The 24,497-nt window shown below is 37.6% G+C and overlaps 1 long non-coding RNA gene across 1 annotated transcript in view; it reads right to left on the minus strand.

Moving 5' to 3' along the window:
• Positions 1-20,604, minus strand: part of LOC133097903 (uncharacterized) — a 174,209-nt gene extending 153,605 nt beyond the window's left edge. Inside the window, exons 1-2 of the long non-coding RNA XR_009702082.1 lie at positions 20,494-20,604; positions 9,932-10,022 (exon numbers count right to left, since the gene is read on the minus strand). This is a non-coding gene — a long non-coding RNA (uncharacterized LOC133097903). The remainder of the gene's footprint in view (positions 1-9,931; positions 10,023-20,493) is intronic.
• Positions 20,605-24,497: the final 3,893 nt, after the last annotated feature.

Consider the following 24,497-nt stretch of genomic DNA (forward strand, 5'->3'; position numbering starts at 1 on the left):
CTCTATGCCAATAAAATGGACAACCTGGAAGAAATGGACAAATTCTTAGAAAGATATAACCTTCCAAGGTTGAACCAGGAAGAAATAGAAAATATGAACAGACCAATCACAAGTAATAAAATTGGAACTGTGATTGAAAATCTTCCAACAAACAAAACGTGACCAGATGGCTTCACAGTTGAATTCTATCAAACATTTAGAGAAGAACAAACACCCATCCTATTCAAACTCTTCCAAAACACTGCAGAGGAAGGAACACTGCCAAACTCATTCTACGAGACCACCATCACCCTGATACCAAAACCAGACAAAGATACTACAAAAAAGAAAATGACAGACCAATATCACTGATGAATATAGATGCAAAAATCCTCAACAAAATACTAGCAAACAGAATCCAACAACACATTAAAAGGATCATACATCATGATCAAGTGGCATTTATCCCAGGGATGCAAGGATTCTTCAATATACGCAAATCCATCAATGTGATACACCATATTAACAAACTGAAGAAGAAAAACCATATGATCATTTCAATAGATGCAGAAAAAGCTTTTGACAAAATTCAACACCCACTTATGATAAAAACTCTCCAGAAAGTGGGCATAGAGGGAAACTACCTAAACATAATAAAGGCCATATACGATAAACCCACAGCAAACATCATTCTCAATGGTGAAAAACTGAAAGCATTTCCTCTCAGATCAGGAACAAGACAAGGATGTCCACTCTCACCACTATTATTCAACATAGTTTTAGAAGTCCTAGCCACGGCAATCAGAGAAGAAAAAGAAGCAAAAAGAATACACAATGGAAAAGAAGTAAAACTGTCACTGTTTGCAGATGACATGATACTATACATAGACAATCCTAAAGATGCCACTAGAAAACTACTAGAGCTAATCAATGAATTTGGTAAATTTGCAGGATACAAAATTAATGCATGGAAATATCTTGCATTCCTATACACTAACAACGAAAGATCAGAAAGAGAAATTAAGGAAACAATCCCATTCATCACTGCAACAAAAAGAATAAAATACCTAGGAATAAACCTACCAAAGGGGGTAAAAGACCTGTACTCAGAAAACTATAAGACACTGATGAAAGAAATCAAAGGTGACACAAACAGATGGAGAGATATACCATATTCTTGGATTGGAAGAATCAATATTGTGAAAATGACTATACCACCCAAAGCAATCTACAGATTCAATGCAATCCCTATCAAATTACCAATGGCATTTTTTACGGAACTAGAACAAAAAATCTTAAAATTTTTATTGAGACACAAAATACCGCAAATAGCCAAAGCAATCTTGAGGGAAAAAAACGGAGCTGGAGGAATCAGACTCCCTGACTTCAGACTATATTACAAAGCTACAGTAATCAAGACAATATGGTACTGGCACAAAAACAGAAATATTGATCAATGGAACAGGATAGAAAGACCAGAGATAAACCCACGCACCTATGGTCAACTAATCTATGACAAAGGAGGCAAGGATATACAATGGAGAAAAGACAGCCTCTTCAATAAGTGGTGCTGGGAAAACTGGATAGCTACATGTAAAAGAATGAAATTAGAACACTCCCTAACACCATACACAAAAATAAACTCAAAATGGATTAAAGACCTAAATGTAAGACTGGACACTATAAAACTCCTAGAGGAAAACATAGGAAGAACACTGACAAAAATCACATCAGGATCTTTTCTGACCCACCTGCTACAGTAATGAAAATAGAAACAAAAATAAACAAATGGGACCTAATGAAACTTAAAAGCTTTTGCACAGCAAAGGAAACTATAAACATTACGAAAAGACAACCCTCAGAATGGGAGAAAATATTTGCAAATGAATCAATGGACAAAGGATTAATCTCCAAAATATACGAGCAGCCCATGCAGCTCAATATCAAAAAAACAAACAACCTAATCCTAAAATGGGCCGAAGACCTAAATAGACATTTCTCCAAAGATGACATAGAGATAGCCAAGAGGCACATGAAAAGCTGCTCAGCATCACTAATTATTAGAGAAATGCAAATCAAAACTACAATGAGGTATCACGTCACACTGGTTAGAATGGGCATCATCAGAAAATCTACAAACAATAAATGCTGGGGAGGGTGTGGAGAAAAGGGAACCCTCTTGCACTGTTGGTGGGAATGTAGATTGATAGAGCCACTATGGAGAACAGTATGGAGGTTCCTTAAAAAACTAAAAATAGAACTACCATATGATCCAGCAATCCCACTACTGGGCATATACCCAGAAAAAACCATAACTCAAAAAGACACATGCACCCCAATGTTCATTGCAGCACTATTTACAATAACCAGGTCATGGAAGCAACCTAAATGCCCATCAACAGATGAATGGGTAAAGAAGATGTGGTACATATATACAATGGAATATTACTCAGCCATAAAAAGGAACGAAATTGGGTCATTTGTAGAGACGTGGATGGACCTAGAGACTGTCATACAGAGTGAAGTAAGTCAGAAAGAGAAAAACAAATACAGTATGATAATGCATGTATGGGGAATCTAGAAAAATGGTACAGATGAACCGGTTTGCAAGGCAGAAATAGAAACACAGATGTAGAGAACAAATGTATGGACACCAAGGGGGGAAAGAAGTGGTGGGGGTGGTGATGGTGTGATGAATTGGGCGATTGGGATTGACATGTATACACTGATGTGTATAAAATAGAAAACTAGTAAGAACCTGCTGTATAAAAAAAATAAAATTAAATTTAAAGAAATAGTAATTGACCCAAATCTGCACAATAGTGTGTGGTAGTGCTGGAATTTGAATCCTGGCCTATCATCTTAATCAATGCACCGAGATGAACAGAATTTTTTAAGTCTTACTAGGCTCACTCATTTTCTTTACACACCCATAGACTAAATTTAAAACTACTGACATAAGAGAATGAATATTTATAAGCTTACATGAAGTGTAATCTTTTTGCGGATAATCTATCTTATCCATCCTGGAACTAATTAATCTAGTTTATTTTGGATGATTCAGTTGGGAGTCATGCCCATATATCTAGGGAAAATAATTTTTAATTCTGAAGAATAGAATGTTTCATATCTTGGTTTATCTTTTTGGCAGTCCAACCTTTAACTGTGTGGAGACCAAAAAAAGTCCCTAAAGATAATAAAATACTATTGACTGAGACGAAATACATCCAGTTATTTTTATTGGAATGACTTAACAACAGGCAAAAAAGCAAACCTGGAAGTCTCCTCTTCTTTAAATAAATACCTGCGAGAGATCTTCATTCAGGGTTACTAGAAAGTTTTCATTTACATTGTCAATTCTATCATTCAAACAATGCAAGTAAATTTACATTAGTTATATTTTCTAGGTATTTCTCAGAAAATTCTAAGTGGAATAGTTCCTTTATAGGAAGGGTTTTTAAATAGTCCATTTGCTAGGCTTAGATAGCTAGGAGACAATAGTGATCATTTTATATTCATTCTTTTACTCCAGTAGACGTTTAGGATCTGCTCCTTGTTACTCAATTTTTTTCTTTTTATCTACAGTCACTATCCCAAATCTTAGTAAGTAGATGTTCCTAGGAACATTAACATAGGAATCAGAATTGTCACTGAAGCTGTATTAAATCAGTGGATTTAAATGAGACTGTTGTCTGTGAAATCAGGACCTGGGGGGAAAAAGCCACCAGTAACATTGACTCGGGGTGGCCAACCCACTAATTCATAATTAGCCTGCTATATGTGAGGGGTCAGAGAGGCCAAGGACTGTATGTCAGACCTCTGACAGCCGAGTCCACACCAGTGGACACAGCGATAACAGATGCATGTCAGGTAGTGTCTTGGGGCTCTCAACGACTTGATTTAAAAGAAAAATCATCAGTAGGTAGGACATTGTTTATGTGTCTGGCTCAAGTTTGCCTTTGTGCCATTTCAGTGGAGAGATAAAGAACCAGATCTGCTAGCTAATGTAATAAAACTCCCCCAAGAAGCAGGGAGTTTGGCCAACTTAAAATGCAAGGCAAGTTATTTTCATGCACTTTTAAATTACATTAGCAGCAGATGTTGGGAAACATTGTACTGATAACAAATTTATGATCTCTACCTTCAATTTCTACATAAAGCAAATATAAAATGAAGAACCAATCTGAATGGAAGAGAACTATGTATATTTCACAGATTTCTACAACTGTTTTCCCTAATTGTGAGAGGACTTCATTCACCACAAATATGTTTACCCATATTAAAATAATAAGCTATTTAAAGAATAAGCCCAGTGCCCCTGTATAAATAGGAAATGGTTAAATTTTTCCTGAAACACTTTATAGCTGAGCAAACTTCCTGTTCCACTCTAATTGTGCTGACCTTTAGTCGTCTTTTTAGGTCTATATTTAAATGCCACTTAAATTTTTTTTCCCCTAACCTCCTAATTGTAATTAAGTTCCCATGTTACACTCTATTTTAAAGCTGCCTACTTTATTCATAATATTTATAGCAATTTGTAATTGCATGCGTGTGTATTTATTTGTTTAATGACTCTCTTCCCATTTAATGCCTCATGCACCTCTGTACCTCAAGTCCCCAGCACCAGAGTGGAGACTCGGTGCATATTCAAAGAATGAATAATGAATAAATGAGAAGCAGACAAAAGAGTGACAGTGTGTTCCCTAAGAGAAGCAAAGAGCAGCCCCTGCTCCTGGTAGGCCTTGGCTGTGTTTTGTTTCTCTTCCAAAAATGCCTGTGATATTCCTTCTTGTGTATTTATAATAGGATTCTTTTTTCTTGAGCCAGCTGGAATGAGCCTCTATTCCTTGCAGCAGGAGTATCCTAAGTCACAGCCAGGGAATGGGGCACATTGACATAACAGTCAAAGCGAATATGATAATAACAAGGTAACATTCTAAAAGGGAACATCAGAGGGAAGAAGTAGTGCCCTTGGTATTGTTTATCTTTGCTTTATCCCATCTGAAACTGAAACCCTCAACCAAATTTACTTCCTAAATTTAACCCTTTAATAAACTAGCCTCTAACTCCACCTGGTGGAGATATAGAAACCTGTGGGAAAAAACCAATCCAAAGGAGGATAAAAAGGTACCGCACCTATCTGAGTTCTCAAAAAGAAAAGACATATACTCAAAAAGCCAAATAGATGACCTCCTGGGATGTGTTTTAGCCACTTAAAGTCGCTGAGAAGAAATAGGTTGTAACGATCATTTGCCTATTGCCCTTGGCTCCCATTTATGCCCTTCTACATTCTGCTATGTATGTATTTTAAGAGTCCAGGGACCTGCGTATCCCATATTCCCAGTTACTTGCCAGCAAGCTTCTGGTTAGTTTCTACCAATGGGAAGTACTGACAGAAGTTTGAAAGGCAGGAATGGGGAAAGGGGATTTGCTTCCTGTTCTAGATTCTGTTGGCATTTTCCAGCAGCAAGAGAGCCAGCACTCCATCCTCATCTTTCAGCACTTCCGGCACCTGCAGCAAAGAGTCTCCTCACATGCTGCATAGCAGCCTCTCAGCAGTCCCAGCACCTGTCTTAGGTGGTGCTTCATTTGTGGTTTCAACAGTGGCTCAGGCAGGCCCCTTCTCCATGATCTTGGGTCTGGTGAAACCATTGCCTTCATTTACTTCTTCAGAGGGGTTGCTGCGGCTCCCAGCAGCTACTTATCATAGAGTTACCTGAGTATAACCAATTCAAAGAGGCTAAATTAATGTTTTCCTATGTCCACCACCCAGATGTATCCAGAATCCAATTTTTGGTCTTTAATACTATTATGGATTGAAGAGGAACAAGGTCCCTTGGAGATTAGGTCTTTCCAAGCCATAGAGAGGGAAGACAAAAGTCTATGTAAGTCTGCTTTTGCCAAAAAAAAATCTCATAATGACAGGACAGTGAATTAGTATTATTGTTCATTTTTAAATGTACATTATTCCTAGAATTTCAAAAACACAAAATTTCATAAAATTCATGGACTGAAGTTCTCATAACCAAACAAGGGAGATTCATTATTAGAAAGGGCTCATCCCAAGTAAGTGGCTCAGTTTTGTGTCACTTTGGACTGCTTGGGTTCTGCAACTCTACTGAGAATCAACTTACCAAGAATGTAAACCCTAGACCTTGACAAGTCTGAGTATTTTTTTACTTTGGTGTTTGGACAGAATATTTCCCACTTTAAGGAGGTATAAAAATCAGCATCTGGTAAAATTACTGTGATCTTGGGACAGTAAAACAGAAGATTAAAAACAAGAATATAAATATAAAATGAAATCATTAATAATGTAGTTATATGTTTTCATCATTACCTTTACAACTATTTTAATTTTACTGTAATATTTGTAATTGGTATGATATTTTATGTGTGGGTTTTCTGCTCTTCAAATTGTTTAAAGCCTTTAAGAGAATTTCATATTTCATGTTTTGATTTCAACTAAATATTTAGAAGAGTAAAATTAAATATATTCATAATCATTTAAATATTTGAGATATTTTTAACTGAACTCTGTAAGTATTGATGGATTAGCCTTGTAAGTAGTATGAAATATTTAGAGAGATTGCGAGTGTTCAGTGTTTAAGTGAATGTTTATAACAAAATGGTTTTAAATTTAATGAATTAAGCATTAAACAAAATAAAAGGAAAAGGTTGCATTTTCCGTTGTGGAGCTAAAGGACCTATTAACACCTTTGACTCTCTCTGTAAAACGTCATGCACTGATAGGAGGATGTATTATTCATTGGGTTTGGGGGAAGGATTTGTCAACACGTTAGTTTCCCCCAGCACCAACACCATAGATACTTAATTATCAAAGACCAGGAGCCTAGTAGGCTCGTGACTTCAGCTGTATTTGGCTTTTAATCTAGCCATGCCTTTTAAATTTTATATTTTTATATTTTACCTATCATTGTTATATATGTGAAGCAGATGGGGCATTGCCATCATGATTATCTAGTGCCATCTTGACTGAAAATCTCTCTTATTGGACTTTTAAAATTGAACTGGAAATACATACTTTTAAAATATCCATCTCTCCTACATTAATCACAAACTCCTTTAGGCATCGTTCTTCTTTTTATATACAGACTCTGGCACATAGTAAAGTGTTCAATAAATATTTTTGAATAAATTATTGAGAGGGTAACATTTTGTGAATACTGGAAATGCTGGAAAGGGAAGACAGAAACTATTGCTCATGTATTATTGATGGGAAAGTAAATTGATGCAACTCTTTGGAACTGAAGTTAGCAATGTCTTATGAACATGTTCATAAGCTTTGACTGCCCTTATAGGAATCTGGCCTCAAGTAATAATGAAAAAGAAGCAAAACAACAACAACAAAATTGGAAACAACCTGCATGTCCACTTATGTGGAATTGGTTAAATAAATTATAGTTTATTCATTAGATACAAAATTAACCCTCTATTAAAAATATTTTAAAATATGATATAGTAATTTGAAAAGAAGATATTTATGGCATCAGCTTATTTTAAAGGCAGCATTTGGAACAATTATGACAACATTATAAAACACATGGATTAAAAATTGGAGGAAAATAACACCAAAATTGTAGCAGTGTTAATTCCATCCCCTTTCCATTTCTCAAATTATGTAAAATATGGTTCTGTAAATTGCCCTTAAATTTACATCAGAATTTATTGCATTTTTAAAAATGTTATTTCCTCTAACTATATATTCAATTACAGGAATCAAACAGAATATACATTTTGAAAAATGTGATGTTTAATCTGGAAACAAACTCTACTTTCAATTTTTTAGCTCACAGCAAGCATGAATTTCAAGGATCCTATTACTTTTGATATATCATATTTTTACAAGTTTTGTACATATGGTTAAATGTAAGTCGATGTTACAACAGCCTTTGGGAAAACAAAAAAGAAAGGGAAAAGAAATACTGAGTAGAAATCACAATGAAATAAGGCTCAGAGAGACTTAAAAACATTATGAAGCATCCCAGCCAGTGACAACCACCAACACGAGAGTGAGGCCATCTTGGACCTTCCAGCCTAGCCCAGCTACCACTTTCAAATCCTGACTACATTTGCAGTCTCGCAGCAGTTTCCCTCTGGAGGAGAGTCCTTGCAGTACTTCACAATGTTAAATGTTCTTTTATGACCTTGATGGTAGAGATCATTTGACACAGCCTTAACAGTACTGGCAACTGAGATTCTTAACACAAACTCAACAGTCCAAGCAATTTCATGCTCCAAGGCCACCTCTCCTTGGGGTGGGGGGCAGTGGAGATCACATCTTTTCCAGGGACCTAATTTTATCCATCATCCTGTTAGTCTAAATAGACAGGAGTAATTGAATGTTTCTGGGCACAAATACACCTAGAGACGTTGTTAAAAGTATAGATTTTAGGGCTCCACTCAGCAGAGATTAAGATTGAAAAAATTAAAAGGTAGAGGTCAGAAATTTATATATTTAATGAGCATTTTAATGACCATTCCCATCCCTGCCAGTGGATCCGATGAAGATGATGAGGCCCGTTTATCGTGAGTGGGCCTCATCCAATCAGTGGAAGGTCTGAGTACAAGAAAAGAGCTGACCCTCCTGCAAGTAATGGAAACTACACCTACCTGACTGCCTTGAGCTTGGACATCAGTTTTTCCTGCCTTCAGACTAGTACTGAAACATTGGCTCTTCCCGGGTCTCAAGCCTGCCAGCTATTAGACAGGAACTACACCATTGGCCCTCCTAGATCTCCAGCTTGCTGGCTAGAGATTTTGGGGACTGGTCAGCCTCCATAATCACGTAAGCCAATTCCTTACAATAAGTGAATAAATACATATGTGTATATAGATATAGATACACACACACACACACACACACACCCCTTATTAGTTCTGTTCTGTTTCTCCGGAGAACACAGATTAAGACATCAGGACACTTGGATACCGGACACCCAAAAGTGACAAACGTCCACTACAATAAAACTTTTCACCATTTTGAACATATTCTTACCCATCTCAATTACACACCTCATTGAAGATCTATGAATAGATTAGGATTTACCATTTAAGTATCTTTAAAGAACTCCATTTTTATCTCAATTGTAATGTTACTTGTTCCCTTTCAATTTTCTAATTTGTAATTTTTAATAAAATAAGATTAAAATACCATAGTTTTTAACTGTTTCACCCTCAAGGTACCTGTATTGTCTGGGTCAAGTTAAAATGCTGGGTTGCAGGCAGCACGACAAACGGATGGCTTGCAATGCTCATTTTTCAAACTTATGAAATTCCACTATGAACATACTAAAGTCAAGGACTTCTGAGGCCCCATGTCCTCTTTCATGAGGGAGTTAGTTAATTCCTCCTTCTCCGGCTGCAAGCTGAGGCTGATAGAAACTGTTATGGAGGAGAGGGGGCAGGGGCATGGAGGGAAACTCTTTTCTCTCTCTCCCTAACTCTGCTCTTTTACCTGTAAGGCCTTCATTGCACAAATAAAAACATTATAACAAAGAAATGGGCATCATAAAGATCATTAGGATCAAAGCCAAAGTTGAATATTCTCACAATCACATGTTAATTGGAGAAGTCCAGGCCATGAGGAAGGCAGGCGTGAGCAGTTAACATATCTGAAGCAAGATTTGCTCATTAGAGGAAACCTCTCTAATCATAGAGCCTGTCATTTCAATAGCACAATATAATGGAATATAGCATTTATCAGAAAGCACTGATTAATATATTTAAGCAATTATTGCAATGAGAATGGTTCATTTTAATAAAGATTAAAAAATAAGAACCAAATCACTGCTGATCAAATTACTTACTTCCCAGCACAGGCTACAGGAACTTAATATAGCTCAGTACAGCACAATTTCTCTCTCAAGCAAGTGGGAATTCTGACTCTTCTTCATTTCCAACACTGCATTTACAAAGGGGATCTACTTACCACTGCTGTGATGAAGTTCGGAAATGCAAATGCTAAACTTTCACTTCAGGATGGTATAAAAGACACACTCTTTCCCTCTCACGCCAAACCCCTAGAAGTAAAAAAACATATTTTAAAGGATATTCAGACATGCTGAAAAACAAAAAGAAGAAATATAATAGATAGGAAATTGTGACAAATCCTGGAAATACAAAAGACCAACAGGTTGGATTTATGAGGAAACTGATAACATAAGAGATGTGTGGGAAAGTTCTAGCAGAAATGGTGGGAATAGAACCCAGGGTATTCTGCACTGGTGTTTCAGTGTGGAAATTTCCCATATGTCTCAGAAATTTTATGTTTTTCAGAATCTCAAAAAAAAAAAATCAGTTGAGAAATCAAGGAAAAGAGAAAAACTAATTCTTCTGTGAGGCTAACAATCAACATGGAGGCATTACTGGTTCCAAGGAGTTCACTGATATCTCCTTGAAAGCAAGACATTTGTGACCTGAAGGTTAAGACAAGTGTTTCTGGGAACCTGGAGGAGAGAGGCAGGAATGATCTGATCAGTTGTCATGTTGTAAAATGGGTGTGCATGGCCCCGTCTGCTGCTAACAGCGACTTATTCTTGCAAATAATATAAACGTCAATGATTTTATCCTCATAGTATACATGCTTTAAACTAATTCTCTAAATGGTATGCTGAGAACTAACACATTTGGAAAGCAAAGTAAGTCCTTAAATTAGCAACTTCAACTGCTGATTCTATGCAATACTGTGACCCTTGCTAGCAGATTCTAATGTTATGTTACTCAATATTTTCTAGCATTTTCCAGAGTCTGAATATTTGCTGTAGGCCACAGTTCCTTGTAAATACCTTAAAAGAGAAAATACAAGGAGTAGAAGATGTGAATATTATTGAGAATATACCCTTAGGAAATCAGAAACTGATCTAAAACCTGAATGAGCAAAAGCAACAAAAAACTCAAAATTGTTTAAAAAGGAAATAAGCTTACGGAAAGCAATATGTAGTCTAACACCCAACTTGAAGATGGTTTTGGACAAGTGAACAAATGTCAATGCAGAATGAAAGCAATTTTTGTCATGAAACAAAGGTCAAGACTATTGGATAATGCTTTGAGTCTTAAAATTCAAGAATCTTAACTTTTAAACATTAAATGTATATGGTATAATCCTTACATTTGAAAATAATTTTTATTTGACATTTGTTTTGTTTTTATGTTCTCTTACTTCAGTGTATTATATTATAAAATGTCAATATCAGGTAGAGATCATTCTAATATACTATTAAAATATATAATTTTGTTCCAATATATTGTTTCATAATAATAAAGAAAACCTCTGAACTTTTAGTAAAACCCTGTGAGAAAAAAACAACTTTTGTTCATTATTATGGTCACTCACCACTAATTAAAAATATGCAAATAAAGAATTTTTTAGAAGTACATAATCACGTCATTTCAAGAATTCCTGAGAATTCTGATTCTTCATTCCCAAATCACAAGGATATTAATTTGTAAACACTATAATAATCTAAACCCAGATATGGTGAAAGCCAGGAGGCAGATAGGACACAGGAGAAGAGGTGGACAGGTCACTCATGGCCCCACCCTCCCCATGCAGCAGTGCCTGAGGAGAAGACAGGCCGCCACCAACTGGCAGCAGTGAGTACAAGCACTTTGCTCTGAGATGGGACCGGGCCAAAGAGAACTTGAGAGGATCCACACTCAGAAGCCTTTTAGACTTAGTTGCCTTGTAAACTATTAAGATATCAAAACTGTCAACTACCTTAATTTACTTATTCTGATTATCTTTTCACTTGATTATGATTGTTTAGTAAGAAAATATAACTATGGTGGTCTCTTTTGTTTTCAAAGTAGGAAGCATGCCTTAACTAGAACAGTGTGTGGCACATAACTGGCACTCAATAACAGATGTTAAAAAAGTTAATGAGTGACATTAATTAATGAGAGGAACAGAGAATGCTTTTATTTAGGATTGGTCATTTTTCCATAAATCAAAATTATGCAAAACCAATCAAATTTCCTGTAAAGAAAATGTTGTAATTGAAGATTAGATTCGCTGCTATAACCCTAATATAAAATAACTACACACAATTTTTATCTTTTTGAACTTCAACCAATTGGAGAGTAAAGAATCGGCTTTAATAGGAAACTTTAAGTTTCTTCAGGGATATTATAAGGATTATCTTAACAGAAATTAATAGGAGATTGGTTCAAGATGGCGGAGTAGAAGGACGTGCACTCACTCCCTCTTGCAAGAGCACCAGAATCACAACTAACTGCTGAACAATCATCGACAGGAAGACACTGGAACTCACGAAAAAAGATACCCCACATCCAAAGACAAAGGAGAAGCCACAATGAGATGGTAAGAGGGGCACAATCATGATAAAATCAAATCCCATAACCTAACTGCTGGGTGGGTGACTCACAAACTGGAGAACATTTATACCACAGAAGTCCACCCATTGGAGTGAAAGTTCTGAGCCCCACGTCAGACGTCCCAACCTGGGGGTCTGGCAATGAGAGGTGGAATTCCCAGAGAATCAGACTTTGAAGGCTAGCAGGATTTGATTGCAGGACTTCAACAGGACTGGGAGAAACAGAGACTCTACTCTTGGAGGGCACACACAAAGTAGTGTGCGCATCAGGACCCAGGGGGAAGGAGCAGTGACCCCACAGGAGACTGAATCAGACCTACCTGCTAGTGTTGGAGGGTCTCCTGCAGAGGCGGGGGTGGCTGTGTCTCACCATGGGGACAAGGACACTGGCAGTGGAAGTTCTGGGAAGTACTCCTTGCTATGAGCTCTCCCAGAGTCCCTCATTAGCCCCACCAAAGAGCCTGTAGCCTCCAGCACTGGATCGCCTCAGGCCAAACAACCAACAGGGAGGGAACTCAGCCCCACCCATCAGCAGACAAGCAGATTAAAGTTTTACTGAGCTCTGCCTAACAGAGCAACACTCAGCTCTACCCACCACCAATCCCTCCCATCAGGAAGCCTGAAAAACACTCTTAGACAGCCTTATCCACCAGAGGGCAGACAGCAGAAGCAAGAAAAACTACAATCTTGCAGTCTGTGGAACGAAAACCACGTTAACAGAAAGAAAGACAAAATGAAAAGGCAGAGGACTATGTACCAGATGAAGGAACAAGATAAAAGGCCAGAAAAACAACTAAATAAAGTGGAGATAGGCAACCTCCAGAAAAAGAATTCAGAATACTGATAGTGAAAATGATCCAGGACCTCAAAAAAGAATGGAGGCAAAGATTGAGAAGATGCAAGAAATGTTTAACAAAGACCTAGAAGAATTAAATAACAAACAAACAGAGATAAGCAATACAATAACTGAAATGAAAAATACACTAGAAGGAATCAATAGCAGAATACCTGAGGCAGAAGAACGGATAAGTGACCTGGAAGACATAATGGTGGAATTCACTGCTGCAGAAGAGAATAAAGAAAAAAGAATGAAAAGAAATGAAGACAGCCTAAGAGACTTCTGGGACAACATTAAACACAGCAACATTCACATTATAGGGTCCCAGAAGGAGAAGAGAGAGAGGAAGGACCAGAGAAAATATTTGAAGAGATTATAGTCGAAAACTTCCCTAACACTGGAAAGGAAATAGCCACCTAAGTCCAGGAAGCCCAGAGAGTCCCATACAGAAGAAGGAGAAACATGCCGAGACACACAGTAATCGAATTGGAAAATATTAAAGACTAAGAAAATTACTGAAAGCAGCAAGGGAAAAACAACAAATAACATACAAGGGAACTCCCATAAGGTTAACAGCTGATTTCTCAGCAGAAACTCTGCAAGACAGAAGGGAGTGGCATGATATATTTAAAGTGATGAAAGGGAAGAACCTACAACCAAGGATACTCTAACCAGTAAGGATCTCATTCAGATTTGAAAGAGAAATCAAAAGCTTTACAGACAAGCAAAAGCTAAGAGAATTCAGCACCACCAAACCAGCTCTACAACAAATGCTAAAGGAACTTCTCTAAGTAGGAAACACAAGAGGAGAAAAGGAACTACAAAAACAAACCCAAAACAATTAAGAAAATGGTAACAGAAACATACATATCAATAATTACCTTAAACGTGAATGGATTAAATGCTCCAACCAAAAGACACAGGCTCGCTGAATGGATACAAAAACAAGACCCATATACATGCTGTCTACAGGAGATCCACTTCAGACCTAGGGACACACACAGACTGAAAGTGAGGGGATGGAAAAAGATATTCCATGCAAATGGAAATCAAAAGAAAGCTGGAGTAGCAATACTCATATCAGATAAAATAGACTTTAAAATAAAGAATGTTACAAGAGACAAGGAAGGATACTACATAATGATCAAGGGATCAATCCAAGAAGAAGATATAACAATTATAAATATATATGCACCCAACATAGGAGCACCTCAATACATAAGGCAATGGCTAACAGCTATAAAAGAGGAAATCGACAGTAACATAATAATAGTGGGGGACTTTAACACCTCACTTACAACAATGGACAGATCACCCAAACAGAAAATTAATAAGGAAACACGAGCTTTAAATGACACAATAGACCAGATAGATTTAATTGATATTTATAGGACATTAAATCCAAAAACAGCAGATTACACTTTCTTCTCAAGTGCGCACAGAACATACTCCAGGATAGATCACATCTTGGGTCACAAATCAAGCCTCAGTAAATTTAAGAAAATTGAAATCATATCAAGCATATTTTCTGACCACAATGCTATGAGATTAGAAATCAATTACAGGGAAAAAAACATAAACAACACAAACACATGGAGGCTAAATGAGATGTTACTAAATAACCAAGGGATAGCTGAAGAAATCAAAGAGGAAATCAAAAAATACCTAGAGACAAATGACAATGAAAACACAATGATCCAAAACCTATGCGATGCAGCAAAAGCAGTTCTAAGAGGGAAGTTTATAGCAATACAATCCTACCTCAAGAAACAACAAACATCTCAAATAAACCATCTAACCTTACACCTAAAAGAACTAGAGAAAGAAGAATAAACAAAACCCAAACTTAGTAGAAGGAAAGAAATCATAAAGATCAAAGGAGAAATAAATGAAATAGAAACAAAGAAAACAATAGCAAAGATCAATAAAACTAAAAGCTGCTTCTTTGAAAAGATAAACAAAATTGATAAACCATTAGCCAGACTCATCAAGAAAAAGAGGGAGAGGACTCAAATCAATAAAACTAGAAATGAAAAAGAAGTTACAACAGACACTGCAGAAATACAAAGCATCCTAAGAGACTACTACCAGCAACTCTCCGCCAATAAAATGGACAACCTGGAAGAAATGGACAAATTCTTAGAAAGGTATAACCTTCCAAGACTGAACCAGGAAGAAACAGAAAATATGAACAGACCAGTAACAAGTAATGAAATCGAAACTGTGATTAAAATCTTCCAACAAACAAAAGTCCAGGACCAGATGGCTTCACAGGTAAATTCTATCAAACATTTAGAGAAGAGCTAACACCCATCCTTCTCAAACTCTTCCAAAAAATTGCAGAGGAAGAAACACTCCCAAACTCATTCTATGAGGCCACCATCACCCTGATACCAAAACCAAAGATACTACAAAAAAGAAAATTACAGACCAATATCACTCATGAATATAGATGCAAAAATCCTCAACAAAATACTAGCAAACAAAATCCAACAACACATTAAAAGGATCATACACCATGATCAAGTGGGATTTATCCCAGGGATGCAAGGATTCTTCAATATATGCAAATCCATCAATGTGATACACCATATTAACAAACTGCAGAATAAAAACCATATGATCATCTCAATAGATGCAGAAAAAGCTTTTGACAAAATTCAACACCCATTTATGATAAAAACTCTCCAGAAAGTGGGCATAGAGGGAACCTACCTCAACGTAATAAAGGCCATATACGACAAACCCACAGCAAACATCATTCTCAATGGTGAAAAACTGAAAGCATTTCCTCTCAGATCAGGAAAAAGACAAGGATGTCCACTCTCGCCACTATTATTCAACATAGTTTTGGAAGTCCTAGCCATGGCAATCAGAGAAGAAAAAGAAATAAAAGGAATACAAATTGGAAAAGAAGAAGTAAAACTGTCACTGTTTGCAGACGACATGATACTATACATAGAGAATCCTAAAGATGTCACCAGAAAACTACTAGAGCTAATCAATGAATTTGGTAAAGTTGCAGGATACAAAATTAATGCACAGAAATCTCTTGCATTCCTATACACTAATGATGAAAAATCTGAAAGGGAAATTACGGAAACACTTCCATTTACCATTGCAACAAAAAGAATAAAATACCTAGGAATAAACCTACCAAAGGGGGTAAAAGACCTGTACTCAGAAAACTATAAGACACTGATGAAAGAAATCAAAGATGATACAAACAGTTGGATAGGTATACCATGTTCTTGGATTGGAAGAATCAACATTGTGAAAATGACTATAATACCCAAAGCAATCTACAGATTCAATGCAATCCCTATCAAATTACCAATGGCATTTTTTACAGAACTAGAACAAAAAATCTTAAAATTTGTATGGAGAAACAAAAGACCCCAAATAGCCAAAGCAGTCTTGAGGGAAAAAAACAGAGCTGGAGGAATCAGACTCCCTGACTTCAGAGTATACTACAAAGCTACAGCAATCTAGACAATATGGTACTGGCACAAAACCAGAAATATAGATCAATGGAACAGGATAGAAAGCCCAGAGATAAACCCATGCACCTATGGTCAACTATCTATGACAAAGGAGGCAAGGATATACAATGGAGAAAAGACAGTCTCTTCAATAAGTGGTGCTGGGAGAACTGGATAGCTACATGTAAAAGAATGAAATTAGAACACTCCCTAACCCCATACACAAAAATAAACTCAAAATGGATTAGAGACCTAAATGTAAGACCAGACACTATAAAACTCTTAGAGGAAAACATAGGAAGAACACTCTTTGACATAAATCACAGCAAGATATTTTTTGATCCACCTCCTAGAGTAATGGAAATAAAAAGAAAAATAACAAACGGGACGTAATGAAGCTTAAAAGCTTTTACACAGCAAAGGAAACCATAAACAAGACGAAAAGACAACCCTCAAAATGGGAGAAAATATTTGCAAACGAATCAACGGACAGAGGATTAATCTCCAAAATATATAAACAGCTCACGCAGCTCAATATTAAAGAAACAAACAACCCAATCCAAAAATGGGCAGAAGACCTAAATAGACATTTCTCCAAAGAAGACATACAGATGGCCAAGAAGCACATGAAACGCTGCTCAACATCACTAATTATTAGAGAAATGCAAATCAAAACTACAATGAGGTATCACCTCACACCAGTTAGAATGGGCATCATCAGAAAATCTACAATCAACAAATGCTGGAGAGGGTGTGGAGAAAAGGGAACCCTCTTGCACTGTTGGTGGGAATGTAAATTGATACAGCCACTACGGAGAACAGTATGGAGGTTCCTTAAAAAACTAAAAGTAGAATTACCATATGACCCAGCAATCCCACTACTGGGCATATACCCAGAGAAAACCATAATTCAAAAAGACACATGCACCCCAATGTTCATTGCAGCACTATTTACAATAGCCAGGTCATGGAAGCAACCTAAATGCCCATCAACAGATGAATGGGTAAAGAAGATGTGGTACATATATACAATGGAATATTACTCAGCCATAAAAAGGAACGAAATTGGGTCATTTGTAGAGACGTGGATGGATCTAGAGACTGTCATACAGAGTGAAGTAAGTCAGAAAGAGAAAAACAAATATCGTATATTAACGCATATATGTGGAACCTAGAAAAACGGTACATATGAACCGGTTTGCAGGGCAGAAATTGAGACACAGATGCAGAGAACAAATGTATGGACACCAAGGGGGGAAAGTGGTGGAGGGGGTGGTGGTGTGATGAATTGGGAGATTGGGATTGACATGTATACACTAATATGTATAAAATGGATAACTAATAATAACCTGCTGTGTAAAAAAATAAATAAAATTAAATTAAAAAAAAAATTGGTCTGTTATTGCCAGGCTAATTTCCTTTAGGGTATGGCAGGGGTCTATCAGGCAGATGACTTAACTAGTACTGATCAGGAGATTCCTAGTTGACTAGTTTAAGATTCCATTTCTGGAAGACCCAAAACTATAATTAAGTCTCGGTTGGGGAAGTGGGTCTTAGCATCAGTGACTCCATTTTGGGTCTACTGTCCTGTTTTTTAATATATGAAGTAAAAGATGCAACCTCAAAAAAAAAAAAAGAAGTTAATAGGAGACACAGAGGTATTCTTTAAATACAAGAAAAACAGATCAAAGTAAATAGTCTTGTTTTCTCATTGTAAATTTACCTGCTCACCTGCACATAAAATTGGATATGGACTATATACTCCATATAAAAATGGAATCCAGTTATTCAAAACCTGTGTATTTTTGTGTGCTACTCATCAGAATATTTACCAGGATTAGAAGTGTATATCAAAGTCAAGGCCATTGCTAGTCACCAACTAATTCTTAAACTTTCTTTATGTAAAGATAATGCAGAGTAAAATATTAACAATTTACCTAGATATTTTAAAAAACAAAAGCTTAAAAAGCTGTCTTGAAAACTGTGAGCTCTGTCACAGTTTGAATCCTAGGAATGTCACTTCAATAAGATGCACTCATATCACGTGTCTGCTATAATCATTCCTAGCACACATGGAGTTCCACGTGTCAGACCCTGCATGGAGCACTTCACAGACTTTAACTCAAGAACCGCTCGCTAAGCCTCATGGGGGAAGTACTATTATTCTCCAGGCTTTACTGGGGAGGATACGGTAGAAGCAACCAAGAAATGAAACAACAAGCAAACAAAACACATCTCCGTTCAGGGCTTGGTGTGTGGGCTGATGTATTAGAAGAGAGGTTCATGGAGACTTCAAGGGAAACAGAGGAAGTAAAGCTGGAAACCTATGAAAAGACTAGGTTCTAAGCCAGAGAGGCATCTTTGGATACCTCAGCCCATTAGGACTAACCATTGGTTTTCCTTTACCAAAATGAAAACATATTTCTTGTCTCAGAGAATCTTGGGGTTTTTTTTCTATTTTAAATTTAAATTTGAATTGTAAGCTATAGGACCCCAGTGGTTCCAAACTCTGTATTCTTTTTGCTTCTTTACCTCTGCCTTGAGCATATAGCATGGTAAAAAAAATAAATTGAATATATAAAATAAAAGCAATAAAATATAAAATAAAATTAAAATTAGACTGATACGCTTTATGCTGAGTTTCAGGGGACTTTGTTGTCTGTTTTTACAGTTAGTGGTAGAGTTCTTAACAAAATCAAGCCAGTGTTTGATGTTGTTCGTGTAAAACTTAAAAAAAATGTTTGAGCTCCCCCTTGTGGTAGTACGTCAGAGCTGAACTCAAATCCCGGGTTCTCGGTGCAGGAAAAGCAGATAATGTCTTCATGAGCCAGGAGAGAAACTGCATTTTTTTCAAAGAAGAAAAAGACCAGGAAAACCCTGATAAATGGTTTGAGAATGTACAAAAGAGGACTGTTTATTTGAAGGACTTCTAATATCAGAAATATCAGAGTGCACCCTGATGGCCGTTGGACAGCATCCTGCCAACAGATGGAGTGTGTGTGTTTGTGTATTAATTTACACTAATTACTAATGTTTAAAATAGTATGTGCATAAAAGTCCAGGTTTCCAGCTTCTCTTTAAAAATCAGAAGATCTGGGAGCCTGGGCTCTGCAATAGTTAGCTACAACTGAGTAGTTCACGTTCCCTAACTATAGGACAGGTCTCTTCATTTCACCATGGTCCCACTAGATAACTTCACTTACTGTGTTGCTCTCTGGGCCGCTGTTGGCCTCTGGGTTTGCAATCCCTGTTAAAGCAGGAAGCGTATAGCAAAAATGCTCCAACGTCATTGAAAGAGCATAAACCACGGAATAAAAGACTCTTCTGCTTCCCAGCTTTGTCATATCCTGGATGAATCACCTTGGGAAAAAGCAGTCTGTATCTTTTAGCCTCTACGTTTTCATCGTTTCTTATACTCTTTCAATCATTCTGGGCTTTTATTTTTACTAAATAGAGTGGTTTGTAGAGCAGGTATGGGTTACACCCTACAACACTATTTTTTCAGTGATGTTTATTTCTCTAAAACAGGCAAATTATTGTCAAGCCCCCACCTATCTAATTCATGGTAATTTAAACACTTTTTATAGCCCCCCTCACTCCCCAAGGGATCTTAAGTAATCAAAAAATTTCAAAGAAGCACCTCTGTTTGTCCCTTTTTCATCCGTTATGTCTCAATTCCAATGTCACCTCCTCAGACAAGTTTCCCTGATCACCTTGCTAAAGCAGCCCTCCCAGCCACTCTATCACATTTACCTTATTTTACATTTTTCTTAGCCATTATCAGCAGCGGAAGCTGTTGTTGAAGCCATGGGTAATGAGTCAAATCCATTTCACTTACCTTTACTAATCAAGGTCATTTGAAGACTTGCACGTCCTCTAAGCGGCACATAACCTAACAATAAGACATTTGCTCGCATTTTCCAGAAACTGGGAGTCAGCTGTGTCTAGTTAGAGCTGAGCTGGTTAAGACTGGATAGGACCGCCCACCCTTCAACTGGGCATGCGCCTTTGACCTTTTGACCTCAGAAGGTGGGAAAACTTCCGCCTGGGAGGTGCAGAGCCCTGTAGCCTAGTTACACCTGCGCAGAAGGTGGATTCCCCGCGCCTTTTTCCATTCACGTTTCCCCATGCTTCCCGGCTCAGACCGCCCTGCTTCTTTATTCTTCATTCTATAAATATACCCTGAGCTCCTTGCCTTCTGGGAGGTGGATTTGAGACTTGTTCACCCATCTCCTCACTTGGCTGCCTGGCGAATAAACCCTCTCTTTGCTGCAAACCTTGGGGTCTCAGCATTTTGGCTTGCTGCACATCAGGCAAAACGAACCTGGTTCGGTAACTTTGTTATTGTTGTTTCAATTTACTCGTTCACTTACTTGGTTCATTCGTTTGTTTTTGTAATGGTTTCTTGTGTGTTTCCTCCATAAGGAAAGAGATCTGCTGTGTTCAGTGCGGTGTTCCTCAACCTAGTGCAGTGCCTGATACTGCTCACAAATGCATCTGTGTCTTAGGGCTTAGTGTTTCCCAAACGATGCTGAAGGCTGGTTGGTTCTACATAGTCTCACGTGTTGTCTCCAGGGAGATAAGAAGAGGAACAACGAGTGAGAAAGTTGGAAGTCCAGCTGATCTTCTCAAGGAAGGCAAAGAGCTGCTGTCACTCAGTCAAGGAGGTAAGGATTCACCTTGCTGGGCTGTGCACCAGCAGGTGGGGATAACATCTCAGCAGTCTGACCCTGAACCTGACTCCAAGATCCCTCCTGAAAGGGCTTATTGGATTCACTAAGGAATACTCGGTATTGCTTGTGATTCACTGAGTTGTAACATTTCTTTTTCATAATATTTTGGATCCAGTTCTAAACTTTAAAATGAATTTAAGAATTAAATAACTTGGAAAATCGGGAAGAGAGCTAGTGCCTTCATCCCTAGGGCCAAATCTCTTTTATTACTCTTTTACAGTCTATCACAGATCAGCAGGCACATCAACAACAGTAAAAAGCCAATCAAAAGCCATGTGACCAATGTGTTTAAGAAAAATTAACCACAGGTGCTTGTCACAAAGTGATCATTTAATTTTTTTTTTATTTATAGGCTCAGGAAATGGTATGACTTAGCATTCAACCTTGTCATTGACTCAAGAATATTATCCCTTTGGCCCAGAAAAAGGAAACTCTGTGATCCCCATTTATACTCCACTGGTTATAAAGCACTAGAGAAGACAACACAAAAATGACAGTGTACGTTTGTCAACTCTTCCTTCCAGCCTTCCCCCTGCCCCACCACACGCCCAGACAACCTAGACAAGATACCATGAGCATGCTGCCTTCTCTTTGACCTGGAATATCGTTGCTTTTAAGAAACTTTGATTTTTAAAAGTTTATTATTCCTGCTTAGCTGAAAAACTTCCCTAGACTTTACCAGCCTTAGGTCCAAAGGAGGTATTTATTAACATTAAGATCCCAAGTGTTGTTGCACCCACGTTTGGGGAGATAAACATTAATACTCTGTAAAGGGACACCTGTTTGTCAGTTGGTCTGTAGTCCATGGACTGATCCATGAGGCTCGTTCACTGTGAAGCTTGCTCTGCACTCTTCTTTTGCTCCCCCAGTTCTTCAAGCCAATGCCTGAGATGTGCCTGTCGTGGATGTCTGCCTTGAGGACACCAGAATCCTTTCAAGTGGGCCATCTGCCCATGCTCCCAAGCTGCCAGTTGATGGTGGTGCCACAGCGGTGTCATGCCGCATGCACAGAGAGCAGAATGTCTCTCTTCCCTTCTATGTGTTAGGTGTGCTCCCCGACCACCAACCGAGCGTCTCCTGTACCCCCACTGTCCCAGAATCCTCCCTCCACCAACTGGCCGCATCTGATTCTGTCTGCAGACTCTGTCTCCGCTGGACTCTAATCTATTCCCATTCCTTTCCCCAGCTTCTTCAAAGGCGGCATCCCTCTCCCCACCACCTGCACAGTGCAAATCAACTGCTACAATCAAATAAGTGGAAGGCACCAGCTCTATCAGCTTATCAGAAATGTCCTAGTAGCTCTGAAACCCAGCTCTGTGTACAGTTGAAACCTTCACTAAAATTTATTCCATAAACTCAGTTTTTAGAGCAGCACTGTCCAATAGAAACAGAACACAACCACAAGTGCAAGCTACCTGTCATTTAAAATTTAGTAGCCACATTAAAGAAAAGAAAAAGAAACAAGTAATTTTAGTAACTTAATTTATTTAACCAGATACATGCAAAATAATCTCTCCAATAATCAAAATGAAAAATTATTAATGAAATATTTTACGTTAGCTTTTTCATACAGAGTCTTCAAAATCAGCATGTATTTTATATTTACAGCACAACTCAATTTCACGCTGCAAGTCCTCAATAGTCACATGTGGCTAGTGGCTACCATATTGGGCCACTCGTTTAGAGCACAGGAAAGGATTTTGGCAATTATGCTGTGCGATTTCCTTATCTTGCAAGTGAGACTTTAAAAGGTGACACGATTAACAACAAGTCACACAGCTAACCAGTAGCAGAGACAGTGCTAGAACACTGAGGTCCTGATGTTCAATCACATGCATTTTTATTCATTTAATGCTGCTTATCTTAAATTTAAGCCACTCTGCTGGTAAAACATACCCATCTAAAAAATAACCAAGAATGTGCTAAAGTAATCTGAACAGCTGTTTTTATTGGTCTATAAGAGATTTGGTTTTCTCCAATTGAGTAAAATCTTCCTTGCAATTGGTTTTTTGATAACTCCCTGAATTAGATCAATTAAAATCATTCTAATTTTTAAACTGAAACATGACTAAAATTTTCAAATAAAAATTTTGGCAAAAAAGGAGAATGAGGGGTAACATATATCCAGCCCTTAACTGGGTGCTAAACTATGTGCTATGTGCTGAACGGTGCTCAGTGATTTTCAGCATCATCTCATGTAATCCGTGCAGCAATTCGCATGGAGACAATTATCTATTTTAAAGATGAGGTAATTGAAGCCTAGTGAGAATAAGTAATTAGCCTGGGTCAAAAAGCTAATTAATGACAACCAAAAAATAATATGGCCAGTGAGTAACCCTCTCAGTCAGTCAGGAACAAAACTTAAACCTTGGCCCTGGCTCCCAAGCCTGTGCTCTTTTACACCACCACTCAGCCCCCATGATTATTTAGCTGCCTGTGGACTTGAGATACATGGAACATTTTCTGTGATGCAGATCCAAAGGCTGAGTGTTTCCACTGGGTCTTATCTACTGTTTCACTAGGGACAAACATTTCCCATGGAATCAACTCATTCCATGTTCCACTGAGATCAGTTGTAATTCCAGCTCTTGGCCTATTTTGCGGCAGGCTAATTTTCACCTGCTGTTGGGTTATTCCATCGTATTCCACTACAAATGTATTTATTAATCCTGAGGTCAATGACCTAAGCACCTTACCCTTCAGACATGTTAATCTATCGTCTTTTTCAGGGTTATCCTCATATCATGCATCGCAGTATGACATTCACATAAAATGTCTCTTAATTGATGTCATTCAGTTTGACCTGCCTTAACACATAGAATCATTTCTAAAAATTTATAAATGAATCCATTTCCCCCATTTACTTCCATTATCAAGTCATATGGGAATATATTTGATCCCAAAAGAAAAAAAGCACTTTAGGATTTTAACATTCAATTCAGTCATACTCTCTGCTCCTGTTGACTCACGGTCCTGTCCTTATGTATTTAGCCCATTTATATTATTCCTGCAAAATACTAGCCATGCCTATAGGGTCTTACCCTCTAATTTGTAAGCACATCAGCATTACAGATTGCTAATTCCATGCCTGGATTACTTGACAGAGCAA

Source organism: Eubalaena glacialis, chromosome 9, assembly GCF_028564815.1.
Source record: "Eubalaena glacialis isolate mEubGla1 chromosome 9, mEubGla1.1.hap2.+ XY, whole genome shotgun sequence".
NCBI classification, from domain to species: Eukaryota; Metazoa; Chordata; class Mammalia; order Artiodactyla; family Balaenidae; genus Eubalaena; species Eubalaena glacialis.